This window comes from Oryctolagus cuniculus, chromosome 9 (genome assembly GCF_964237555.1).
Source record: "Oryctolagus cuniculus chromosome 9, mOryCun1.1, whole genome shotgun sequence".
Classification (NCBI taxonomy): Eukaryota; Metazoa; Chordata; class Mammalia; order Lagomorpha; family Leporidae; genus Oryctolagus; species Oryctolagus cuniculus.
Window position 1 is genome coordinate 101259237 of NC_091440.1, and position 14176 is coordinate 101273412.

A 14176-nucleotide genomic window follows, 5' to 3' on the forward strand; every position below is an offset into this window, starting at 1 on the left:
GTATGGAGTGACCTCTGTCACCAACCACTCCCCACACAACCTCCCACTTAGGCCTGGCCCTCCCCACACACTCCATTCCAGAAGGGTCAGAGCCGAGATGTTACCCCAGTTCCACTTTCCCAGTGTGGACCCTACCCGCAGACTGTATTCTTGGGACAAAACACTTGCTCAGGAATCTGTTGTTTTAAATCAGTTTCTTCCTACCTGGCTGGACCTCGTGCTCTTACCCAGATCTGTCTCTGCTCTGAAGCAGACACAGAGAGGGTTCTTTTGACATTGGCTCTCAGCATCTTTATCTTAATGCCATTCTGGCACTCCTGGCTCCCTGCGATTTACATCTCCCACAAGTGTCTCTGTTGCTCTGTGGGGAGCAACTCGGACTATACTGTTACTGGAATTAAGACTTATTCTATGCATCTGCTCTCCCACAATGTGGCGCTGGGAGAGGAGCGTACAGCTTCTACCCAGCTGCCTCTCACCAACTTGACAAGCTGCAAGAGCCGCTCCTGATTGGAGGAGAGCGGCGCGCTTGGCGTGTGGGTAGCAGAGCACGGATTGGTGGAGAGGACTATATAGGAGGAGAGAGACGGCATGGTGGTGTGGGTTGGTTGGAGAGTGCGTTGGAGAGTTCACGGGGAAGTTCGTTACTTTGTTCTTTCTCATTTCTCTCTACTCATTCTTGCTTTGGGAGTTTGCTGTTTACTTATTCTTACTTTACTATAGAAAGGACTTGTAAAAAAGGGAACAACAAGCGTCCGGTCCGGTGCGGCTCCTCCGCGTGCGGAGGAGCGGCAAGTAGGTGTTTTGGACTGACTGGGGACCCTGAAAAGTGGGAAAAGGGAACCTAAGAAGCCTCCTGAGCATTTAGGGGGTGGCCTTGTGTCTCTTCAGCTCAGAAATGACAAGAGGAAACAAGGCCTGCGGCAGGGAGAGAGTAAGAATGAAGACCACCGTGCCATCCTGTTCTAAAACAATTTTGAGATTGCCAAGTGGGGGGCAGGGCCAGAGACAAAGTTGGAGCACCTGGGACTCTCATTTACCTACTGTTTCAGATCTCTGGTGAAGGACTCTCCTCCCATCTGCCTTCCACCTCCCTGGCTTTGTCTTTGTGGAAGACTGTCCTAGGCCATGGAAGTCATGCTCCAGGGGCTCTCTCTTGAGCCACACGGGTCTTGGTCCTTCTTTACTGTCCCACAGAAGAATTTGGTTCATGTTAATGATGCTCTGTGAGTGACGTATAGACCCAACTCACACCTCAGAGAGATGTCACTAAGGGTCTTAGCACCAGCTCCTGCCCACTGCTGTGCCTCTGTGGCCTTGCTATGAGATAAGGTAGCTAGCTAGATTCAGGCCACAGGTTGAAAGACACACCTCCCCCTTCCATCTACCTAGCTGTCAGCAAACAACCCCTTTTCCAGGATGTATCTTCCTTCACCTGGGACCTGAGGTAGGTGCCATGTAACCACTGTCCTTCCAACTTCATAAAAAGAGGCCAGCAACTGGGAAGGGTCTCTCTCTCTCTCTCTCTCTCTCTCTCTCTCTCTCTCTCTCTCTTTTATTTCCTTTATCTCCTCTCTGCAGAAGAGGATGAGACAGAGTGCTGAGGCACTCAATATCTCTCTACTTCCCTCCCTTTCCCTTCCTGGTCCACTCCTGAACCATGCCCACATGTGTGTATGTTGTAATGTGTGTGTTTACTTCCTCACCTTTTATAAATAAATGTTTATAAATAAATGTTACCACTTCATGCACCATATATGTGCCTGTACTTAGAATGCTTATCTAGGTAGGAGGCAAGGACATGGAATAGGAATTTAGACTCCACCTCTCCCACAACAGCCTCAGTCCTCAGAGTCACAGATTGCACCTGAGGTTGCTGTTTTCACCTCCCATCCCCAAATACTGACCCTACTGAAAGTGTCCTCTAAAAACTCAGTAGGCAACACAGGCCTAGGACAAAAGTGCATCTTGATCCCTCATCCTGTAACCAGGAGGGCCAGCCCAGGTCATCTCAAGCAGGAGGCCCCTGCACACCCAGACTGATTTCCCTGGTTGCAGGCATTGCCAGATTCACCACCATCAACTGGTGCTTGTGGCCATGGAGAGGCAGATGGATAACCAGGCTGAGGTGTCCCTGGCTGCAGCCCAGCTGATGAGTACAGTCATGAGACAGCAAGGCAGAGACATGGTGATGGTTGTGTGACAATCATGACAATGGACCTGCCTTGCAATTAGGAGGCTTGCATTCTCACCCAGCTCTGTTACTAACCAGCTAGAGGGTCTTGGGTAAGTCCCTTGTCCTGACTTGAACTGGCTCACCTGTACTATGTAGACTTGGACTAAGTTTTCTCTGGGCCCCCTGAGCTTTGTGTTTTTAATCCTGAGCTTGTAATGGCTTCCTGTCTCAGAGCCAGTTCCTCAGTTAATGACAAACTTGTGCAGGACTATAGGCAGCAGGGGCCTAACTGCCAGAACACAAGGAAGCATTATTGGGAGGGATTCATCCCAGTGCCTGGGGCTTCAGGGCTTTAGACTGTATTACAAACTGACAAGTTCATGAGAAGACGCTAACCTTTAAATATGTATACATTTTTTAGGCTAACATAAAAAAATGGGAAGATTTCACATAAAAATCTTCATTTCCTACTTCATCAGAAAAAAAAAACTTGAAAATGGAGTCACATAGGGGAAGTTTCTAAGTGCCCACTGTGCATTTTATGTGGGACATGGACTCTCTCAGGCCCTCTTACTCTGTATGATTCCTCTGACACCCAATGACTCCACCTATGTATGTGACATCTCGGAGGTACTGCACTGGAATGGGCTTCCTAGGAGCCACATACCAGGAATCTAAGGGAGGAGGCAGCACCCTGTGGTGCTTCTTCCTCAGAGAGTCTTGCCCCTCCTGAGTTATCTGTGAAGCCCTCAGTGGCCTTTGGGGATATAGGCAGGCACTTGCTACAGAAGGCCTTGGCCCCAGTTTATGGAATTCATTCTGTGGTCCCTGCTGAACTGTCTGACCTCAGGCATGCCAGAACTCTGCCTTGAGTTGAAAGTCACTGGCAGGATTGCTGCCAGGCCCTTTAAATTTGGGCAGAGCATCCTCAAACAGCTCAACTCACAGCTGCAGCCCAGCATGAGTGAGACAATGCAGGCTATGTGCTGACTGCCAGGCAACTGCACCCATACTGGCTGCCTCTGCTGCTCAACATGCCCCTGCCTTGGGACTGGTGCCTCTCCCATGGCCAGGGACTCTCTCTGCAGCTCAGGCAACCCACCCCTGCCCAATCGCACATCCAGAATGAAATCACTGCCTAACAAGGCTTTCTCTTGCACTCCTTTCTCTTTGGTCCTAGTGAAGCCTCATCTCCATGCTCTCTGGTCAATTCCTCCTTGGTCTTGCTTCCTCTGACCCCTGACAAGTAGCTCTTCATGGGTCTGAGACCAGACTAGTCTAGGATGATGGTCATCAGGGTCTGTGACATAGCTCTCCCTAGGTCCAGCAAAACTAATCTGGCACCCAGTGACAGAGGACAGTCAGCTTCCTGAAGGTGCACATGGACATCCCGGAAACAGTTATTCCAGAAGGGACTCTCAGGAGATGGACTTCGAGCTGTGGCGGTCAGTACACAGTACAAAAGGAGGCCTAGGACCTGCTGTTTGTGGAACATGAAGGTTGAGATAAAGATCAAAGGGTTTGGCCAGGGGGATCAAATGGACCTAAGATGAGCACTTTGGCCTCATTTTTGTACTTTTCTAAGAAGTACAAGGTGGAGAAGGAACAAGCATCAATCCCTTTGATGGGCATGGCCATTGACATGCAGGATCTCCTGATTCCGGGGATGGCATGATTTTGCTACAGCCCCTGGTGGTGGGGGTGGGGGTGGCATGGAGGATTGGGGTGGACAGCCTGTACCAAAGGCCATCTTCTGCTGCGTCAGTTCCCCTTTCATTTTTTTTTCCCCAGCAACATTGCAGCTTATTTGAGACAGAGACAGAGAACAGGGCAGAGGAATAATGCCCATCCACTGGTTCACTCACCAAATGCCCTGCAATGGCCAGGGCAGGCCAGGCCAAAGCCAGGAGTTGGGGACTTGATCCATGTCTCTCATGTGAGTGGCAGGGACCCAATTGTTTGAGCCATCTCCTGCTGCCTCCCAGGATGCACTTTACAGAAAGCTGTTATCAGGAGCCAGGGACTTGAACTCAGGTACTCTGTCAGAAATGGGATGTAAGCATCTGCCAGAACAAACACCCCTCCCCACTGCCCCACTTCTAATTGTAATGGCACATGGGAGAAGAGAAAGCAGACTGCATATGTGCCTCCCGACACACCTCTCAGCTAAGATGTGGGTTTTCAGTCTTTGGATTTTTATTTATTTATTTATTTATTTATTTATTTATTTATTTTTGACAGGCAGAGTGGACAGTGAGAGAGAGAGACAGAGAGAAAGGTCTTCCTTTGCCCTTTGCCGTTGGTTCACCCTCCAATGGCCGCCAAGGCCGGCGCGCTGCGGCCGGCGCACCGCGCTGATCCGATGGCAGGAGCCAGGAGCCAGGTGCTTTTCCTGGTCTCCCATGGGGTGCAGGGCCCAAGCACTTGGTTTGGATTTTTTTAAGATTTATTTATTCATTTGAAAGTCAGAGTTACAGAGAGAGAGACAGAGAGAGAAATTTTATTGACCAGTTCACTACCCAAATGACCAAAATGACGAGGGCTGGGCCAGGCCAAAGCCAGGAGCCAGAAGCTTCTTTCAGGTCTCCCATGTGGGTATAGGGGCCCAAGTGCTTGGGCCATCCTCCACTGCTTTCACAGGCACATTAGGAGGAAGCTGTATTGGAAGTGGAGCAGCCAGGACTCAACTGGCACCCATATAGGATGGCGGCATTGCAGGTGACGGCTTTACCCTCTGCACCACAGTGGCAGCCCCTTTGATGTGTTTTACAAGCCTGAGTCAAAGTGAGCTATGCCTACAGGGCAGGGTCAGGGGAAACAGGCTCAGATTCTAGCCCAGATTTTTTGGGGTAAAAGTTTGTGACCTAGGCCTGGTCACCTCTGCTTCCCTATCTTCCAGGTCACACATGTCTTATAAGAAATGTCATCTGGCCGGCGCCGCGGCTCACTAGGCTAATCCTCCACCTTGTGGCGCCGGCACACCGGGTTCTAGTCCCGGTCGGGGCGCCGGATTCTGTCCCGGTTGCCCCTCTTCCAGGCCAGCTCTCTGCTGTGGCCAGGGAGTGCAGTGGAGGATGGCCCAGGTGCTTGGGCCCTGCACCCCATGGGAGACCAGGAAAAGCACCTGGCTCCTGGCTCCTGCCATTGGATCAGCGCGGTGCGCCGGCCGCAGCACGCTGGCCGCGGCAGCCATTGGAGGGTGAACCAACGGCAAAGGGCAAAGGAAGACCTTTCTCTCTGTCTCTCTCTCTCACTGTCCACTCTGCCTGTAAAAAAAAAAAAAAAAAAAAAAAAAAAAAAAAAAAAAAAGAAATGTCATCTGAGCCCCTGTGCCAAGAGGCCATACAGGGAGCTCTTCCGGTGTCTGCTGCTGGCTTTGCTGTGTCACCTATCCTGGGTGATGGCACAGAAAGTTCCCATGTAGATGGTGATTTACAGAGCAGAGGGGACTGGGGCAGTAAGGAGAACTGTGACCCTACTAGGTAAGCCTGATGGAGAAATTAAAGGCATCAACTCCTGAGCGCCCTGGACAGTTAGAAAGCAGTCGATTCCTGATGCCCTTGGACTCCAAGGAAGTGGACAGTAAGAGGGCAATAAGAGGGAAGGTGGAACACGGGTGTGGATGTTGCAGTGATATGCACTAGAATATTCTGTTTCCCATTTCCCATCCATTTTTGTTTGTATGCCCTCATTGCCTGACTCACACCCAGCTCATTTGCATGTCCATAATGGTATGCCTGAAGAGATTCAGGGTCAGACTGTCTCCTTGGAATCAGGCTGCTTGGCCTCTGTCTTGGCTTTGTCACAAACTGTCATACAGCAGTCACTACTAGAATCCCATTACCTCATCTGTAAAATGGGAGCTGGGCTCCTAAATAAATGGTTGTCATACTCTTTTGAAACTCTGGAATATTTGATCCAATGAAATCTTATATAGAAATGAAAAATGGGGGCTGGCATGTGTCATAGTGGATAAAGCCACCACCTGCAATGTTAGCATCCCATATGGGTGCCGGTTCGAGTCCTGGCTGCTCCACTTCTGATCCAGCTCTCTGCTAAGGCCTGGGAAAGCAGTAGAAGATGGCCCCGGCCCTTGGGTTCCTGCACCCTTGTGGGAGACCCGGAAGAAGCTCCTGGCTCCTGGCTTCAGATTGGCGCAGCTCCAGTTGTGGCCGTCTGGGAAGTGAACCAACAAATGGAAGATCATTCTCTCTCTCTGCCTCTGATCTCTGTAACTCTGACTTTCAAATAAATAAATAAATCTTTTTTTAAAAAAAAAGGCAGTTTTAATGAGGATAAAAATAGAAAATTCAAAACATAGTTAACAGAGGAAAAGTTATATTAGGAATAACGTTATTCTATACTATGACTTGAGTTAAATACATGTGTGTATTTGTATAAGAATGTACTTATACATCGTTCTATATAAACAGAATATATCTGATAAGGCACACAAAAAGTCAACAGTGTTTTTCCCCAGGAAATGAAAGTGGATGGGCGGGGCATCAGGGGTGGGAGCAGACTCTGTTTTCCCTGATAGAACCCTCTGTAACGTTTTCATTTCCTACTGTGAGCACACCCATGTTCAAAACATGGTAATGATTGTAAGGACGCAGCACTGTAGGGATTCTGCTTGACATTACTCCAGCCACTTTGGACATAATCACCATCTTGCTCTTTAGGTGTCCCTAGAGGTCATCCCAAGCCCTGAGAAAGGGCTTTATCTGATGCCTGGTTTGTTGCTATTTCTTGAGAAAGTCCAGGAGCACCTAGGTGAGCCCGGGACTGTCTCTGTCCAGCTTAACATGCAAACCCATTAACACTGACCAAGACTGCAAGGATCCATTGTCTTGTGGTTGCCCAAGACCACACTTCCGTCCATGAGTCCCCCCAGTAAATGAAAGCCCATGTCATCTTGGATCTGTCCTCTTTCTTTAGTCTCACAACACCTGCCTTTGGTGGCCAGTTCTTACACACCAGGTTATTCCAAAATAAACATACAGGGAACAGTCACAGACTGTGAAAAAAGCTTTCCATGAACCAAGCAAGTGGACGATTAAACACAGGCTCAGAGCTGGGAAGCATTTCGCCCGGTGCCACACAGCAAGTATTAGAAGAAAGAATTCAAATGCAAGTTTGTCTATTGACTCATGGGTGCTCTTCCCAGTGTTCCTATTGCTCTCAAGTAGGGATAAGACACTTTGGAAACAGACTTTTAAAAAGAAAGAAAGAAATTTTTATAGAGTGTCACACTTCACTTAAGAACAGAGATGTGTTCAAGGAAGTACACCAGAGGTAATTTTGTCACTGTTTTCACATCAGAGTGTAGCTGGATGGTACAGTACCCAACCTGGCCCCTTGATTCAACTATGACACAAGGCAAGTACAAGGTGTATGAGGCTGCTGTCAGTGTCATACGATATACTGTTTCACAGCATGTCATTTCTATAGAAGCAGAAAGCATCTCTAAAACAATGATTAAAATACAGTATATATAAACCAGTGACACATTTATTATCATTATAAAGAATTATATGCTATCATTGCATTGCTGCACTTTTTTCAGACAAAATATTATAGGTTTATTTAAAACTTAATTCTCACCTTGTGTATCCAAAATGTTCCATTTTTTAACCGTAGCTTACAAACATACAAAATAGAAGTTTGCTTAACTTTGTACTACATATTTATCAAGGCAAGAAACTACATAATAAAAACATTTGTTCTGCTTACGTCATCCTTGGGAATAAACCATTGTACAAATTATTGCACATCTGAAGTTACAGTGCATGAAAATGTTAAAGAAGTTAAAGTAGGTGTATTTACCTGAGCTAGGTCGTACATGTAGATCAGAAGACAACACACTGTCCTTGTCAAAGCAGGCAGCAGTTTAAGAACTTAGGCTTCCTCACTGGGCACCTGTACCACCAAGACTCACCAAGCACCCTCATTCTTGCTATGCACACACATTTTCTGTAACTGAATTTCTACCTCGTCTAACATGGGAACAATGGCTTTTAGAAGGCAAAGAGAACACAAGGTGATCTTTGTACTTACATTGCACCAAAGCTCAATTCATGACAATTCTGGTCTTCCCTCGCCCCAAGGCTTGGCTCTTCTTGATACCCTGATATCCACAACTTCCAGTCAGTCCCTAGGCGGTCCGTCTAAGTCCAGAAATACTCAAGTTGAATTAGAATTGGAATGATAGAAGATCCGGCCGCAGACCCCACATGCCCTCAGATTTTTGTCTTCCGGATTCCTCCTTTCTCCTGATTATCCATTCAGGAGTTGACTCCTTGGGAACTTGAAAGTGTAGTGCTTTCTGGCTGCGCTTCCCTCGCGTCAGGAAAACAGTGTCAAAGGCTAAAAATACTGAATTCTCTTCCAGCAGCGTGGGTCCTGGCCACTGGCTGGGATTTCAAAGTGCCTCTTCTTGAGTAAGGCGAAGCACTCCGACCCGAAAAACGCCGGAGCGCACCTCTGGCACTGGAACGGCCGATGCCCGGTGGGGTCATCGGAGCAACTTCCACCTACAAGCCATGCCGGTGACAGCGGCACTGTCCCCCACCTGTGTGGGTTCGCAGGTGTGCCTGAAGACGAGAACGTTTTTGCGTGGACTTTGGCCCGCGCAATCGGAAGTGTGGGTGGCCATCCCTTTCCGCGGCCACCACCTCCTTCACCTCTTTGGCTTGGACTCCTCCGCCAGGCAGGAACCGGATGCCACGAGCTCTTGGTGACGGAGCGGCAGTCCCTGCGGCTGCATCTGGTCGGGCAGGAAGGGCGAATGGTTGAGCCCGAGATGGGGCTGGAAGCCCGGAGGAAGCGACAGGGCGGGGTGACAGTGCCCGCTGCTCCGCAGTTCCTCGGGGACCCGGGGCCCGGGGTAGTCCTGCTGGAGAGCTGTCGCCCCAGGGGGAAGTCGTGTGCAGTCGGCCGCTGGCCGTGGCTGAGATCCAGGGGCCCACTGCGCAAGTGGGCCTCTAGGGGCCGACTGACGGCCTCCGGCTAGCTTTCGGGCGCTGTGGGGCGCCGCCAACGCCCGGCGGTTGCCCCCAGAGCCGCCCCTGCTAACACGGACGAACACGCGGGGTTGCCGTACTCGCGGCCGGGGGCGCTCACTGCCTTCAGCCTTACACCTGGCGGTAGCGGTCTCTGCGGCGGGACGGACACGGGGTCCAATCCCGGCCGCAGGAAGCCGCCCGGCGGGCTCAAGTCGTGGCTGTCCGCCAGCTTGGAAGGGAGCCGTGGGAGGGGGCGCAGGCTCCAGGCCAGGGAGCTTGGCCGCCGCCCGGGTCGCCCCCGGGTCGCGCGGATCCGGTGGCTGAAGCTGGCAAGGCGGAGCGCGCACCAGCGAGACCGCTGCATGGCGGGGAGGACGATGCAGAGGCAGACGCCGAGGAGGACGCGGAGGCGGCGGCCCCGAGTCTTCCGCCGCCGGGGCGTAGGGGCGGCCGGGGGAGGTCGCTTCGTGCGGGAGAGCTCCTCCCGCCAGCTGTTATGGGGCTCCCGCGGGGCGCAGTGTCTTCCGCCCTCTCGCCGCGCCGCACGTGAACGCGGGGAAGCGCGGGAGCGGAGCACCGCGGACAGCCACGTCACACTCGCCCGGGGGCCGCCTCACGAATGTGGGGGCCCGGGCGGTCCTCAGGAGCCCGAAGCAGCCAGGGACCCCGAAAACCCCAAAGTCAGCGAAGGAGGGGGGCGGGGCTTAGAAACGAAGTCACAACCTTAGTGGCCCGAGATGCGGCTGCTTTCGATTAAATACAAATTGAAGACGTCTCTTTAAAATTCTTTTATAGACAAAAAGTTATTAGTTATACACTCATAAAAATAGTGAGCAAGGCGGGTACGTAGGTCCGGTGGCCACGCTGCCCTCTGGGCGGCGTCCCCGGCCGCGATCGCGGTCTCTGTGGCCGGAGAGGCGGTGGCGGGCGGCGCGGCGCGGAGAGGGCGGCGGCGGCGGTGCGGAGTCCTGGGGGCTGCGCGGGGCCACGGCCGCGGGTCGGGGTGAGTGAGGGCCGGAGGGTGGGCAAGGGGCGACTCGGCGGCTCCTCTCAAGGCCCTGGAGCTGCCCGACTGCTACACTCGGGTACAACTGGCAGAGCAGCAGTTATGTTCACGCCAGCGCCATTATACACAGGTAAGTAATGTGTTGGAAACGTCACCAGTCAATAGGGATTTTTCAGCTTCCGCCTGAGGCCGCTGTCACCCATGAGGTCCTAGTGGACAGGGACACTAGTAAGAGGCACAGGACTGCATTTCATCTCAAGTTGGGGGTGGGGGGAATGGCTTCATCCCAGCATCTGCCATCTGGCCACCCACCTTCTCTTCCTCCTCCTTGTCTCAGTCTTCTCCCTAACAGGGATCCAGCACTTCCGCCCACCACGTAGTCACCAGATTCTCCACCCTTGAGTTGTAACAGTACTCACAACAGCAAGAATGAGTTAAGGGTTGAAAGTAAAATAAAAGTAAAAAAATTTTTTTTAAGTAAAATAAAATATATAAACTTACACGAAAGCATTTTGGAATAATTTATGTATACTTCCAGGCAAGCGATTTTGGGTGGAACTCTAGAATCTAACCATGGGGGTAGGGGAAATGAGTTCTGACTTCAAAGTAGTAGGGTAGGGCAATGTCTGGAGGAGAAATTGGTCAATGAATAGAAATCTTCAGTTAGATAAGAAAAATAAGTTTAAGAGGCTTCTGGACAACATGGTGGCTATAACGAATAACAGTGAATAGTATTCTTAAAAAGTGCTGAACAGGGGCTGGCATCCTGGCATAGCAGGTAAAGGCACCACCTGCCACCCCACCTCTGATATGGCTGCTGGTTCCAGTCCTGGCTGCTCCACTTCTGATCTAGCTCCCTGCTAATGAACCTGGGAAAGCAGCAGAAAACGGCCCAGGTGTTTGGATCCCTGCCACCCACATGGGAGATTGGGTTGGAGTTCCTGGCTCCTGGCTTTGGCCTGGCTCAGCCCCAGCCATAGCAGACATCTGGGGGAGTGAACCAGGCCAATGGAAGATCTCTCTGTCCCTTTCTGTGTAACTCTGACTTTCAAATAGATAAATAAATCTTTTTTAAAAACTACTTATAACTATTGCTAAATGAGTGGATTTTTAAGTGTTCTCATCACAAAGAAATGATAAATATGTGAGATGATGCATGTTAATTAGTCCAATTTAGTTATTCCACAACATACACATATTTCAAAACATGTACACAATAGGTATATCCAATTCTTACCTGTCAATTTAAAAATACATAACTCTTTATTTAAAGTATATGAATATAAACAAAAAACCTTTCATAAGGTTTAAATGAAAAAATAACAGAAAACATTTGTAACACATATTAACAAGGAGTTATTATCACTGATGTGCAAAAAGTGCCTACAGATTGATAAGAAAAAGAAAAAAAAAAACAGTTAAAAACCTGACAATAAATGGCCACAAGATAAGAATACGTGACTCAGAGGAAATACAAATAACTCACTTGAGAAGATGCTCAAAGATAACAGAAGCCAGAAAAGCAGAAACTAGAACGAAAATATGTCACTCCTCCTCCCTGCAAACGATAAAAACCCAAAATGTAGGCCATTCGGAGCTTGAGGCGCTGAGAAGGGGGAGGACCGCCTGTACCCTCCTCCATTGCTACTGGAAGTAAAATCACTTCAGCTTTTTTAAAAAATAACTTGGCAAGCTGGCACTGCAGCTCACTAGGCTAATCCTCTGCCTGCGGCGCCGGAACTCTGGGTTCTAGTCCCAGTTGGGGCGCCAGATTCTGTCCCGGTTGCTCCTCTTCCAGTCCAGCTCTCTGCTGTGGCCCAGGAAGGCAGTGGAGGATGGCCCAAGTGCTTGGGCCCTGCACCCACATGGGAGACCAGGAGGAAGCACCTGGCTCCTGGCTTCAGATTGGCGCAGTGTGCCAGCCATTGCACTCATTTGGGGGGTGGACCAACGGAAAAAGGAAGACCTTTCTCTCTGTCTCTCTCTCTCCCTCTCTCACTGTCTAACTCTACCTGCCAAAAAATAATAATAATAACTTGGCAGTGCTTTTAAAAATTCTTAATTTGGCATCCATTCTACTTTTAGGAATCTTAGAGAAATCAGGCACATGTACAAAAATGTTAACTAAAGCATTTTATTTCATCTCCTACACAATGACTCCCAAATCTTTTCCTATCCAACATGTTCCTCATTTCAGGGCGCCTACTATTTGGGTTTCTTGTCTACTTCTGGCTACGTCTATTTCTTACATGTGTTTCCTTTCCCTGAAAAGTCCTACCAAATCCCCACTCCTCATTGTTCTTACCTTTTGACCTCGTAGAAGTAACTACAGCTAATTGGATACAGGCTGTGGCCAAGAATCACGCCATAGCAACAGACCGCAGCTGTTACCAAACCCAGATGAATCCGTTTGCCCACATGCATCAAAAGGCCAAAATACAGAAGCCATGATCTTTTGCAGAGAGCAAGGTTATTACAAGGTCGCCAAGTACAAAGTCAGGAGTGATGCTCAGATCTGACTCCCTGAGCAGGGGTCTGGGGAAAATTGCCATGGATTAGGCAAGGGGCAGCTGGTAGGCAAAATCTGGGCATGGCAATTTCTCATTGGAAGGACTTGGTATCAGCCAGCACAGTGCAATGGTGTTTGTCGTAGCTCTCCTAAGAAGGCAGGAACTTAAAAATATGTGTATGATTAGATCCATTGTTAACGCACAGTGTGAGGAAACCTGTAAGAAAAGAGTGAGTAAACACAGCAAGAGGTGTTTGAGTTTAGAGCGCCAGGGGGAATAAAGGGACCATCAGACCTGAGAAAAGCACAGTCCAATATCAAAATTGCTAGCAATGTGCAGCCTCCTTCCTCTCCTGGGCGCTAGGTGGCTCCCAGCAATGTTGTGTCTCAAGGCAGAGGGTCCTCTTTTCTTTTGATGATTATCCCAAAATTCAGCTGTCACATGACCTCAAACCCCTCGTTTCCTCCCTCATTCTTAGCACATGATCTTGTCTTTCATTTCACTGAGACAATGAAGCTCACCAATCCTCACCCAGCCTTCCTCCTTCCAGGGGGAAGGGGGTCCTCTGCATTCAAGTTCACTCCTTCCAGATGCACACTGGGTCTCACATGCATTTACTGTCTATTAAACATCCTGTCTCTTGCGTGATTTTGAGTCTCTCCCTTTCAACTCTCCCTTTTACTTCTAGTTATAAATATGTGACACTCTTTCCCACCTACATTTTAAAATATGGTGACCCAACATAGAACTCCTTGTTGAGATATTATCTCGTTACTTCCTGCCATAACCAAACTTCTCAAAAGAATTTTCTAAACTCAATGTTTCCACTTCCTTATCTTCTATTCATTTGTCAGCTCACTGAAATTTCACCTACCAACATCATACCAGTGAAGAATGATGAACAATGATCTCTATATTGTCATTTTGATTGAATGCTCCCCTCTTTTTTTTTTTTTTTTTTTTTTTTTTTTTTTTTTTTTTTTTTCCTGACAGGCAGAGTGGACAGTGAGAGAGAGAGACAGAAAGAAAGGTCTTCCTTTGCCGTTGGTTCACCCTCCAATGGCCGCTGCGGCCGGCGCACCGCGCTGATCCGATGGCAGGAGCCAGGTACTTATCCTGGTCTCCCATGGGGTGCAGGGCCCAAGCACTTGGGCCATCCTCCACTGCACTCCCTGGCCACAGCAGAGAGCTGGCCTGGAAGAGGGGCAACCGGGACAGAATCCAGCGCCCCGACCAGGACTAGAACCCGGTGTGCTGGCGCCGCAAGGCGGAGGATTAGCCTAGTGAGCCGCGGTGCCGGCCTGCTCCCCTCTTTCTTTACTGGCTTTCCAGCTCTGTGGTATTTCATGCTAACGAGTGCTCGCTTCACCTTGAAAATCACGACAGCTTTATTTTTAATAACCAAAAACTAGAAACAATCTCAATGTCCATCAAAAAATGAATGGCTAAACACAAGGTGATAAAGTCATATAGTGGAATT

At 49.4% G+C, this 14176-nt stretch overlaps 1 protein-coding gene across 6 annotated transcripts in view; it reads right to left on the reverse strand.

Moving 5' to 3' along the window:
• The window catches only part of LOC100348315 (early activation antigen CD69), a 61277-nt gene extending 52201 nt beyond the window's left edge, over positions 1-9076 (reverse strand). For all 6 annotated transcript variants that reach the window (XM_070048424.1, XM_070048423.1, XM_070048421.1 and 3 more), the window contains exon 1: positions 8234-9076. The gene's annotated coding sequence lies outside the window, so the exon portion shown is untranslated. The remainder of the gene's footprint in view (positions 1-8233) is intronic.
• Positions 9077-14176: the final 5100 nt, after the last annotated feature.